Here is a 13,094-nt window from a genome sequence, read left to right as displayed (position 1 = left end):
TGATTCACTTATGAAAGAAACAGTAATCGTTCTTTCATAAAGAGCGAAAGATTAACAACAATAATTAATAATGAAATAGAATAATTGTAACAACATGCCAGCATCATTGCCCTTGTGCTCTGGGGCCATTACTAGGTTAAATAAGAGTGACTTGAATACAAGCACTGTGACATTGCTGTGGTTGATTTGATGCACGAGATGGCTGCTAGTGACCAAGGGGCAGGCAGCGTCTACAGCTGGGATATACTGGACAAGGGGAAGATTCAGGTCCTGGTGGGAGACAGAGTGGGATGGTGCGAGATCTCATCATACTACTCAGAGTGGCTGGAAGTTTAAAACTGATGAACCATTTATTTCTGGACTTTTCCATTTATTTATTTTTGGACCCTGGTTGACCTCACGTAACTGAAACCCCAGAAAGTGAAACTACGGGTAACAGGGAACTACTGTATTCAAGTTCGCCATTGTAGTGCAAGAGTACCCGTGGACAATTAATGAACAGGTTGTGGCTGTTGTTTCAATAAAACTTTATTTATAGAAACAAGCATACATCCAAGGACCGTAGTTGTGGGCCCCAGACATAAGAGAGAGTGAGTATTACCTTGAGGGATGACTGTGACACCATCCCATGTTGACTCTGGCGGAAGCTGAGATCTTGTTCTGCATCCCTGGACTGACCTCTGCCTCTGCTCATGGAGAGAGAGAGAGTCTGGTCCAGAAGCCTCTGGTCCTGGCCTCTACTGGATGAACCTCACTGGCTCGGGTGTTCCCTCCACAAAGCACTGGTCCTCTGTTGAGGGTATCCGGGGTCCTTCAGGCTCCCTTCCCACAAGACTTCCCTCCCACCCCATGGCTACAAAGGGCTGCCTCTTTGGAGCTAACCTTCCTTCAACAACTTGATTCTGCAAGGAGAGATCTTTGCAGAAAGACCTTGGTGGAAGTGACTTACGACTGTCTGGATTTGGTCCACCATGGTTAAGAATCATACAGGTCCCAGGAACTGGTATGTGTGCTGGTATTTTCTTTTAATTTTGGAGGTAAAATGTGGGAATAGAACTTTCCGGGAATTCTGCTCCTTACCAGGTACTTTGTTTATTTGCATATTCCTGACCTCATTCCACAAAGCTGGGAGTTTGGGGGGATGCTTCAAAGATCCTGTCAGATTTGGGCTTCTTTTTCCTCCTCTGTAAAAGGGAGCTCATCTCAGGCATCACACAGTTCATAGAGCGCCCAGGACAGGGTGGCACACGGGAGGTCCTCACACCGGCACACTGGCATAGCCAGTGCCCGGTCCTTGGACGCGTTTAACTCATCATTGTAGAAGTGGGAGATACAGGCTTTGGGACAGTCCTCGAATTTTCCCAAATTATCAAACCTGTGGAGCACCTAGGGTGAATGCGCATCCTTCACAGGCCCCGCCCGTCTGGGCCATCTCAGTTAGGGACTGTCTCTGGATGCTTATTTTCAGGATCTGAGAGCCTGTGGCCACACCTCCATGAAGAAATGGCCTGGTAGGATGGAACCATCATCATGACCAGCTGTAGAATTCTCTCTTGCCAGCCCAGGAGGGCCCTACAGTTCCTTCAAGGGCCTGTTTTATTTAAATCCCCTCTTCCTACTAATGTGAAAGAGCTGTTTCCATTAAGTAAGGGTCAGTGTGGGGTGGAGGGGGTGTTGGTGAGTCCCCCCTCCTGCCTCCCTGTGGACCGTTGGGGTGACGGATGGGGCTGGGAGAGCAAGGTTCTGAGTCCCCCTGCCTGCCTCCCTATTCTCTACCCCAAGGCTGCTGGGCAGTGAAAATGCCTTTGGTCACTGCAGACGGAGCTTGGTGCTCAGGCGCAGGCCAGTGGGTGTGGGGTTTTGGGCGGTTGTTACGTGGTGTCTTAGCCTCTCTGCACTAACCCCAGGGAGAGAGAGGCCTTCATTCCAGACCCCCTGGAAAGACGAGTCCACAGACTTCACCAGAGGCTCACCAGGCAGCTGGTGCCTGGATCCCGTCTACAGCAACCTGCCCAGTGATGGGTCACAGGTTGGCTCCTTAGTGAGCCCTTTAGGTTGGCTGGTCACCATCCCCAAGGCAGGCTTTTCCACTCTGAGGCCAGGCTCCAACAGAGCAGGGAGAATGTCCATGCTTTGGGCACTGAGTAGAGCCTGGAAGGCTGGGAGTGGGGGGTGGTGGCTGGGAGACCACGGGGAGGAAGACTTTCTGTTTCAAAGGCCTGGGGGACCTGGGGGACCTCTGGGCTGATGGCGTCCCGGGCACTGCTGACCTTCTTATGACATTCCTTGGCTCAGAAGTGGGGGCTCGGAGGGGGGCCGTGTAGGGTGCTGCAATGAAATTAACTAGGCCCTGAGAGGGAGATGGCTGCTGCCTTCTGTGCCCTGCCAGCCCTCCCTCCCAATCTGAGTTAAGGCCCCACTGTGCTGGGCTGTAATGCTGCCTCCAGTGTCCGGCATCATAGCCATGTCTTCTCTTGTCCAGCACGGAGCTTGGCCCAGGGGGACACACCTTCCAGGCCTATTTGTACAATGACAAAGTAAAGAATGACTCCCTGAATGAATGAGTGAATGAATGAACTCCTTTTGGGTAGGGACCTTCCCAGGACCCTGTCACTGCCTAGCACATAGTAGATGCTTAAGGAATGCGGTTCGGCCAGTGAACATTCCAAAGCCTCTTCTCCTTCATCTTCAGACGGATCTCGGCGCACCTTTTCTTTCATTAGCCTCTTTGAACCTGCCATAAAGTTCTGGATTCAGTGTCGGTGTCCTGCTGGTCCCAGACATGCATGCCAGCATGTCAGGTGAGAGCTTTTCATCTGGATCTGGGACGTCTCTCTCTGTCCTGGGGCTGCGCATGCCGTTTCCCTCCTTGATGATGGGATTTGCAGGAGCAGATCTGAGCCTGGTGGCCCCTTCCGTTTGGTGCCAGGTCATGTGGCAGCCTAGGCCTGTTCTGCTCACTGGAGCCATGGGGGACGAGAACGGGGCAACATGGGGCAGTGGAGTGGCTCTTGCCTTCCAGTTCGGTGGCTGAGGAAAGCCACCACCTCAGTTTGTCTTCAGGGAGGTGGGAGTTGAGGTAGGGTGTGGAAAGGCCCAGCTTCTTGCCACAGTGTGATGTGGACAGTGAGCAGCTGAGAGCAGGGTTGAGGGGACTCTGCATATTTCTTAGTGAAAACAGCTTTTCACCTGCCGTCCGACCCCAGGGCACTTGGGCTATGAGCCCCTGGATTCTGGGTGGAGGTTTGAATTGGATTTTCCTGGCTTGACTCCCTTCCTGACCAGAGACCCAAACCCGGAGAGGAGAAGGGACACTTCTGGGTCACTCAGCAAGGGCAGCGCTGCAGGAGACCCCAGCCTTGTTCTGCTGGCTGCAGGTGGCCTCCCTCTTCCCTGCCATGGGCGAGGCTGAATGAGGCTGGGGCCACAGAGGTCAGACCGCCCTGCAGCCACGAGGACTGTTAGCCTTGGGCTCCAGCGGCCTTTGGTGGCCTCTCCTTCTCCCCAGGGCTCTGTGTGCCCTGCTTCTCTCTCCCTCCCATCCCCAGGAGTCCTCAGCGGCACTCCTTGCAATGCGGCATGGCTTCAGGAGGGAGCTGTCTTCTTTGTCATTTGTGGCCCAGGGCTGGGCTGTCCTCTTCCATTTCAAGGTACATTTTCAGCTGATCACAAAATTGCTACCCAGCACCTTCTCCGAAGGAAGTGCGGTGAGCTGGCAAGCTGGGAGGGGCAAGTGTCCTCCTCCAAGAATGGAACTATTAAAAGAAAAAGCAGGAAAAAAGAACCCGTAGAGGCTCCTACCATGTGTAAAGATTTCACCAGAAACAAGTAACTCTGGTGCTTTTAAGAGGCCAATGGCTGGGTGTGCGGTGGCTCGTGCCTGTAACCTCAGCACTTTGGGAGGCTGAGGTGGGAGGATGGCTTGAGTCCAGGAGTTTGAGACCAGCCTGGGCAATATAGTGAGACCTGTCTGTACACAAAACAAACAAGCAAGTAAATTATCAGCTGAGTGTGGTGGTGTGTGCCTATAATCTTAGCTACTTGGAAGGCGGAGGTGGGGAGGATTGCTTGAGCCCAGGAGGTTGAGGCTGCAGTGAGTGGTAATCGAGTCACTGCTTTCCAGCCTGGGCAATAGAGTGAGCCAGAAAAAGGAAGCTAGTGTTTCTGGCTGATGCCCCAATTTCTTCCTGCCTGGTGTGTGCTCAAGGACCTCCTTGGAACCTGGCATTGCTCTAGGCACCAGAAATAGAGAGGAAGGGTGCAGTCCCTTGGGAGCACCCAGCATAGAGCCCGGGAGCAGTGTGAGGCCACCGAGGGATGGTGAAAGGGAGGCCAGGAGCTCTGCAAGGGAGTCTGAGCCCAGACGTGAAGGAGGCAAAGACGTTCCCAGGTGGGCATGGTGGAGGGGTGGCTGTGCAACCCAGAGGAGATGCCCGTGCTGGATATGGGCGAGGAGACACTTCTGGGATGTGCCAGGACCGCACCAGGACCTGGGACAGGGTGCAGAGACAGCCGAGTGGCTCCTGGCAGCAGAGCAGAGAGAACTCAGGGCCAGGGCAGGGACTGGGGTCAGGTCTGTTGCCCTAGGGAGCAGCCTTGTCATGGGAGGTGGGGGCCTCTGGCTGTGTGACATTGGACAAGTCACTCCACCTCTCTGAGCCTCTGCTTTCTCATCTCTAAGCAGGGAGGAAGCCTCCTGTGGGATGATGATGATGATGGCAGTGATTCAGGTTGTCACAGGCTTTCATCAGCCTCTAGATGAGAGGGAGAGCATTAGCCGGTCACCATTTGTGTCCCACCCTCTCTTAAAACAGTATTTGGACTGTTAATTGTGTGTGACAACTTTTTAACTACTGGCTGCTCTTCAGCCGGTGAGGGTCAATTTGCTTTTCAGGCGTTCTTTACAATGAGCTTTGGTTTTGCTTCCAGGTTGAGAAATCCCTGGCGAGGGTTGTGTTTTCCTTGGTAGAAAGGATTTGCACAGGCAGCAGGCCACTTCCCTCGGAGAAGTGGGTGCTCTGCGGCTTCGATCCCGCCCTTAGGAAAATGCTGGGGGCCTGGTGGGGGTGCTGTGTGTCCACTGTCTGACTGCTTCGGTGCCCTGGCTTCTCTCCCCATGCCGGGTCTGGCTGTATCACTTCCTGAAGCCAGCAACATCTGGTCTGGGAGGATAAAAGATAGGGAGGCTGGCCAGTCTGTGGACCTCTGGGGGGCCACTTTCCATGCAGTTCGATACTGACCAGGGGCCGCTCCGTGCCAGCCCTCAGGGGAGGGCCCTTGGCCAGGAGGGGAGCCACATGCAGGCTCTACCCTCTGGAAGCTTCTTGTCCAGAGCTTGCCGGTTCTCATTCCATCCTGGGTTAGCTCCAGCAGTGGCCATGCCAGCCTCTTGCCCCATGCCAGGGACATGTGGCTATGGGGGACTGTGACCCAGCCCTGGAGCTGGCATTGGCAGGGGGTCCAGATGGGTAGGCCATGTGGCATGAAGAGAGATGCTCTGCCTCCCTCTCTCAAGGGCAGAGTGGCATCCTGGGCCCAGGCAGAGACTTTCTCATCTCTCTGAGGGGCAGAGGCCCAGGTCCCCAGAGGAGGCCTGTCGCAGTTGGAGGGCTTCCAGATGTCCGCAGACGCCTTGCACTGCCCATGTCTCTTGGCTTCAGCCATCAGTACTGGCTTCTTAGCATTTGGCCTGGCGTGGCCCTGGGCTTTCTGAATTCGAATGACAGAGCTCTGAATGGAGCGTCAGCCCAATTCCCCTCCTCTGCCCATGCTGGGTAGAATCTGAGCTCCCTCGAGGCTGACCAGCACCTGTGCTCCCGCGCCAGGACAGCAGGCTCTTCTAGCTGCAGACCCCTGCAGCGTCCTGGATTCCCAAACGCTCATAGTGGGCCTCGTGGGGTTTCACTGTGCACCCGTGATGTGTGTTAATAAGACTGTTTAAAAAAAAGACAGGAGTCCCCGTCTGTGGCGGAATGTGGTGCCTTTCGAAGCCGAGGGATGGAGAAGTCAGGGGGAGCTCTTTCACAAGAAATAGACTCTCATATCTTGGGATTTGGGGAAACAGAACTGGCAAGGATTTTTTTTCTCAGGCACGCTGTATTATTAAGACACTCTGTCTTATAAGGGATGCCGGATAATTAATCCTGCGGCGAGGCAATAGCAACAAGCGTTCGAATATATTTAAATAATGAGGAAGTTCTTTAATGTGGACCCATCAAACAATTGTGGGCCGGTGGCATGAAAAACAGAGGGTCTGTATTTATTGAAATGTACTTTTCCCCTTTAGAGGACAGGGATTTTTCTTTTGTGTACACACACAGGCACTCACAAACACGCACATACACACACGGAGCATTTAGCCAGAACCCTGCTAAGTCTTCTCCCTTTTCAGTCAAAAAGAATCAATTATGCCTTGTGGTCGCTTTCCAAAAACCACTTTTGATTGTGTGATTTTGTTTCAGTCGAGAGCGCTCCAATCAGCCCCTCAGAAACAAGAAGGGGGGAAAGAACCCTCTCACCAAATATCTGGGCGTCTGTGCAGATTCTCAGCCATTGAGAATATTGACAGCAATCAGAATTCCTCGGCTGTTGAAACTTCGCCTCTAATTGAACTGGGAAAGGTAAACCCAGATTCAGGGCTCTGCACGCTGTAATTGCAATAATTTAATTTAGCTATTTAACCTGTAATTCAGTGGTATTTATTAAGGAGCATGGGAGAAAATGAGGCCATTAGGAGCCAGAGATGAATACATTGAAATGAAAATGAACACTTCTAACTGCCAGTTGACCTTCGGTTTGTAGCAGTTTTTATTAGGCTGGTCACGGTAATTACCAGGACGTGGATCAGGGAGGAAAAGCGAATAATTCAGTAATGAACATTTTTATTCATTATCTCACATTTTCAGGAAGCGAACAAGTATCGCAGAAGTATCAGCGATGCTTCCTTCTGTTTGTTTTTTTAAAAAATGATTGTTTGTGGACAATGGCCCCACTCAAAGCGTCCTTCCGCAGTGAGTGAGTGGTGTCAGGGGAGCCTGCGCAAGAGGCCCTGGTGTGTTACTGGGTTGGGGTGCACTTGGGGACGGCTGAACTAGTCAGCCTGGGAGGAATGCAGAACGCAAAGAGTCAGAAGCCTGCCAGCCCCAACCACCGAACGGTTTCCTAAAACGATTGATTAAGTGGGAAGATTTTTGCTGTGCTTACCGGGGTGGGGTGGAACAGGTATTCTCTGTTCTGAGTTGGGATTAGCACAGACGGGGCTGTTGGGGTTGAGTGTGGAGCAGTGCACTTTGCAAGGTGCAGTCTGTCTGGAAGGCTGGGGGTATGGCTTGAGAGAACATGTCTCAAGACCTTTCACACCATTTGATCGGGGAATTCCAGGACCACAGCCTGAAGACTAACCAGGGACACGCATAGGCTCATACGCACACACCTGCAGCGTCCCTGTAATCGTGGAAAATTGGAAGCAAGTAGATTCCACGAGGAGGAGAATGGTGAAATAAACATGTCCCAGCCATAGGGTGGAACATTACACAGCAATTGAAAATAAGGATGTCAAGGTGTTTCTAGTGATGTGGGAAAATGTCAAGCACAAATCACAACTGTATCTAGCAAGAGCTCAGCTGTTTGATGTCTGTGCGTTCCTGTCTATCTGAATCCATAGAAAAGGGACCGAGAGGAAACATCGACATTGTAAGAGAAGTTAGTGTGGTGGGTTATAGTTTCTTCCATATCCTTGTCTCTACCTGTAAAGGTTTTTACAGGAATAAAATGTTCCTTGAAAATCAGACAGTACAGTGACATGGATCTCAAAAGTTGTAGTGACTTTTGCTCAGTGGAAAGAAAAGTTTTCAGCTGGGCACCCTGCGTCGGCAGCCTCTGCCAAGCTTGTGGTTTCAATAGCTCCTCCTCCCACTTCCCGGAAAACCATCCAGCCCTTCGATGAATCGGGGGATGCACGCTAAGCCCACGGGTGTCAGCCGGCTGTGATGGATGGCTTCCCGATGCAGCCAGCGTCCTGTGCATTTGGGAGGCGTCGGCTCTCTATTGCTCTGATTTCCATACCTTGCTTGTGGCTTTATATTGGAAGTCAGGGGCCTGTATGGCAGCGTCTGCTGTCCTCTTTTGGGGCTGGGGGTGCATGACCTAGAAAGGGGGACACTTGGTGAGGATGTCTCCCTCGCACCTGGCTGTCCAGTTGATGGCCTCCGTGTCTGAGTCTCCGCTCCAGCCATCCGTCTGCCTCATTTCTGGCCGTGGTCATTTCCTTTCAGATAGAGACATTAGAAATAATCATATTCTATTCATGTAGCAAGGAAGAGTGCGTGTGGGGTGTGGATCGTGGCGTTGTCAGAAGAACCTTATTAGATGTGAGGCAAATCCTCCTCCCCACAGCAAGCCTTCATTTCCTCCCTGGAGTGCCCCTCACCACCCTCTGAACCCAAAGGAATGAACGAGAGGCTCGCCTCGTGAAAAAAAGATTCTCTTTCCAATCTTCAATTTTCCAACTTTGCTCATTTTCTTTATTAAGGGTGCTATGAATATCAGAAAGAAAGAAAATGACAGCTCTGCCCTGAATCCAGAGTGGGGGGGACCCTGCTTTGCATACTGACTTCAGCTGACTGGCAAGAGAGGGGCTGGGGGTGTCTTCGGGCCCTAGGGAGGTACCTGGCCCACACTGGGTCCCCGTAGGTGTGCCCTTCTGCCCTGGGGTCCTCTTCTCACTCCTCTGCTCATTGATTCTGACCCACTGCCACCAACGGTATCCCTAGACAGTGCCCTAAAGTGAGATGATGTTAGCAGAGGGCTCTGTTGTGTAGCCTGAGAAGGGTGCAGGCTGGGGCGGGGGAAAGGCATGCATTTGGCTTCTGGTCTGGTGCTGGGCCTCAGTTCCTTCACCTGTAACAAAATGGGTATGCTTTCAGAATAAACTCCCTGAGCTTATGTGTGTGAAACCTTTGGGCTAGGTTCCCAACATGGAAGGAATGGGAACATGGAAGGTTCTTGGTCAATGTTCCCTTCCCTCTTTCTAGCCCTGAGCCTCAACATCACCATGTGATAATCCTAAGACCCACCTAACTGGTGAGGATCCCAGTTAGGGATCCACAGCCTTGATTGAGAAAACAGCTGGCTTAGGAGGTGCTCGAGTGAATGAGCTGGGCATGCGAGGTGTATCACTTGGCGTTGGCAAGCATGTGATTTTTTGAGTAGGTGTGTTTTTTACAAGGTCCCCTCTCTGATGGACACAGGTATCCCCTCTGATGGTGGGCAAACATTCACCCAGTGTGCAGCAGGCCGGTGGAACTTCTGAGGCTTCTGCTCCCTGGAATCTTGGGGGCATCTGTCAAGATAGCTGCGGAGAGGGGATGGTCAGGGCACCTGAGTCCCCGCTGTGGAAGGGCTGTGGCTTAGGACCTTAGGTTTCAAACCCGCTGGGAACAGCTTTGACCAGGATTGTTGGGGACATGGAGCTATCTCCCTGAAAGATGGACTGGCCGGCCTGGGTCGGGAAGGGGAGGGGAGAACACTGGGACATTGTCTTCACATTGGAGGGGCGGCCAGTGCACAGCCAGCCCTGTTTTTCTCAGGTCCACAGAAGGTATCACGGTGCTGTGCCCCTGTCGCCCATTATCAGAACGCCGCTGGCCTCGCTCGTGTGGAGGAACTTTGGAAGCCTTCCTCCCCTGGTTGCCTGGTTACAAGATCATCTGTCATGTGTTCCCCGAGAAGGGGGCTTGGCTGGGGAGATGTGGGCCTGGGGGCAGCACTGAGAGATGCTGTTTGCTGTTGGAAATGCAGCGAGCCCCTTCGATCCTATCGGGGGCAGCACTGAGAGATGCTGTTTGCTGTTGGAAATGCAGCGAGCACCTTCGATCCTATCTAGTTCCCATTTATATTGGGCTGGACCGCCTCACCGCCCAGCTGCCCTCTCGAAGCCTCGGACCGCTGGGGTTTTTTTGATGCATGAATGAAGACTGGGAAGTGGGCCAGGACTTGGCTCATGGGCTTCTTCATCATTTATTAGCTTCTAGTTTTAATTGTTCCCCGACTTCTTTCCAGATATTTATCTAGGAAGAATTGTCAGTTCTCGCTGTGCCGCACGGACGCAAGGGGTGGGTGCTGACTGCAGAATTTTAAGGGCTCTTCTGGGCAGCAGGCGGGAGGACTGTGTCAGCTTAGTCTAGCAGGTGTTGGCTGAGCACCTACTATGTGTCAGATGGTGTTGGGTGGTGAAGGGCGACAGGAATGACTGGAAGGAGGCTCCAGCTCTATAGGGGCCTGCCATTCCAGGGGGTGGGATGCTGGCTCAAGGCCTGCCATCCCGGGGGGTGGGGTGCTAACTCAAGGCCTGCCGTCCTGGGGGGTGGGGTGCTAACTCAAGGAAACAAACTTACGTTTTATTTTGAGCACTTCCCATGCCCCAGGCCCTGGGATGGATGTGAGCGGTGTGTCCTCGGGTGGGTTGCTTTACCTCTGTCAGCTTGGATCCTCCATCCGGAATCCAAGGCATATGAACCTTGTGGGGGTTCATGAAGATACACCGAGGAACTCATTAAGTACTTAACAAGGGGCAGCCACTGTTTTGGGGGTGCAAAGCCCAGTGCAGTATCCTGGCTGGGGGGCCTGTGGGGTGCAGTGGGGTGGGCAAGGACAGGGTGCTTCGTGTACCATTTGCCTTCAGCATTCTGGCCTCACCTGTGAAATGGAGATGCTGGGGGAGCCCCACACAGGAGGTGTAGGGAACACTGGAGAGCCCTGGGAAGCTTCCCTTCCTTTTCTTCCAGAGGAGCCCTGGGTCAGAGCGGACCAGTGTTGGTGTCAGTGGTGGATTTGGCAGTGGGATTCAAAAACACAGGTCAGGAAGCCAGGTGGTTCTCTCACATTTCCCGAGAAGGCATCTCGCCTCAATTTAGGTACTTTTCAGTCCTCTGATCATCTGGGCAGAAGAGGGGTCCGAAGGCTTAAGTTCGTGTGCCAGCCTTGTCCTTGGCTGTGGGACCCCGGAAAGCCCTTTCTGCATGCTGGGCAGCCGTCGTTTTCCCATCTGTGCACCCGCTGGAGATGGCTCTGGGCTAAGGTGACTTACTGGTGGAAGGAGCAAGGACAGGCTGAATGGCCGGACCCGCCTTGCTGCCTGGATGGCCTCGGGTACGCACCCTTTACTCTTGAGCCTCGGCTTCTGCACTTAGAAGCTGAGGGAAGATGGAATTTCGGTAAGGACTGACCAAGGTCCTCCTGGTCGGGTGCCAGTGGCGGGGGCCTGTCCACATCCTTGGGAGTTGTTATCATCGAAGGCTGTCTGCTCCATGTCGTCCAGGCTTGGGTCCCGGCTCCTTCACTTCCTGTAGGATCAGCCACGCAACCCTGTTGAATCTCACCTTTCTCCCCGAGTGCCAGGGAAAATACTAGCTTCCTCTGGGGACCATTTTGCAGACAAGGCATTTCACACCAAAAGACAGATTCAGAGAAGTTAAGCACCTTTCTCAGGGTTGCCCAGCTAATAACTGCCGAGTCACGGCTGGTTTGGACTAGAAGCCCACAGTGTTCAGTCTTTTGCTCAAGGTGCATGGGCAACACGGGATGGGGTTCTGTGTGGCTCAGAGGGCAGAAGCCCTCTGACAGAGCTCTGACCATGCCTACAGGTCTCTTCCTGGCCCTGCCACCCTGGTGATGTTGTCCAGGAGCCCCGGCTCCTTGGCAGGCCCATCTTACCAGATCTGGGTGTGTTCTGTAAGCCAGTGCAGTCCAGGGAGGCCTTTGGCGGTTCACTGACTGTGACTTCCGCTGTTGGGGGACAGGCTGGGGCCAGCAGCACTTGCTCTGTGCTGGGACTGTGAGGAGGGAGGACAGGTGTCCAGGTGATCGCCCTGTCACCTGCCCCGAGCTTCCAGATATTTTGTCTTCTCCATCATGTTTGAGATAATTCACATTTCTCTCAACATTCCCATTCTTTAGAAAATAATCGAATTTGCCGTTTGCTTTGGGGCCATACTGGCTGGCAGAAACCATCGAAACCCCAGTGCCCCTCTTCACACTGACAGGCACTGGGGCCAACAGAATGGCTGGATCTCATTGGCTGGAGCCCCACTTCTGGATGGCTGCAGAGAAGGGGGAAAAATCACGAAATCCTTGAAACTTGTCAGCCTGCTTCTTAAATGGGAGTCTACCAATGCATGTTAGATTTGGGGTGTTTAAAAGAGAGATCCCTTCTGAAATTTGGCCAGAAATCATTTGAAACAAAATTATCACAGACTTGATTAAACCCTCTTCCTGGGCTGGACCAGAACTTCTGTTAACAGTGGAGTTCGTTACGTGTTAGTTTGTTGGCTGATGGTTTCTCTGTTTAGTTACATGTTTTCTTGTTATCTTTTTGGCTTTAATCAATTATTTTATTGTTTTAGAAGGGAAATTTTATTTTATTTTTTTTTCAGAAAAGAGAGGTAAGAGGATTGGGGGGAGGTGCTCCCTCTGCAGCCGGAATCTGAGTTCTCCAGCATGTTGTGCCAAGTTGATGGCTATTATTCCCCCAGAAAAGAGTGTCCCTTTTTTTTAAACTTCCTTTTAACATTCTGCCCTTGGCATCTGTTCCAGGCATTGTAGACGAACGTAGACTGTGTTCTGACAATGGGTTAAAGCAAGCACTTATTGAAAAGCATTCTCTACGTAATTACATTTCCTTCTTCTGGAAGCTATTTTAATTTTTTTTATAATCACATGTTAATTGTGTATTAGCGGGGCCTTTCTGATTAGTTGAAAACATAATGAAACCTTTGTAAACAACACAGAGAGAAAGAAAGAGGAGTGTGTGAACAGAGACGGTGGTGATGAGCCGGTTCTAAGAGGCCGAAATAACTACATTTCTTGATGCAGGGAGGGGCTGAAATTGTACCTGGAAAGCCCCTTTTGAGTGACAACTCCTTGATGGCAATGGCTCACAACGGTGGCTGGTCAGTGCCTGCAGCTCTCTTCCTGGCCCTGCCATCCTCCTCTTAGCCCCTTTTAGCCCCATCCTGCCATCTTACACTCATTTATTCACTCATTCATTCACTCACTCATTCCTTCACTCTTTTATCTAGTCACTCATTCACTCATTC

The 13,094-nt window shown here is 52.1% G+C and overlaps 1 protein-coding gene across 10 annotated transcripts in view; it reads left to right on the top strand.

Annotated features, from left to right (window-relative positions):
* Positions 1–13,094, top strand: part of BCL11B (BCL11 transcription factor B) — a 101,252-nt gene that overhangs the window by 64,608 nt on the left and 23,550 nt on the right. The gene's annotated exons all lie outside the window — the stretch shown is intronic.

Source organism: Callithrix jacchus, chromosome 8 (genome assembly GCF_049354715.1).
Source record: "Callithrix jacchus isolate 240 chromosome 8, calJac240_pri, whole genome shotgun sequence".
NCBI classification, from domain to species: Eukaryota; Metazoa; Chordata; class Mammalia; order Primates; family Cebidae; genus Callithrix; species Callithrix jacchus.
The sequence above is the reverse complement of the archived record's forward strand: the minus strand, read 5'-3'. Positions and strand labels throughout refer to the sequence as shown.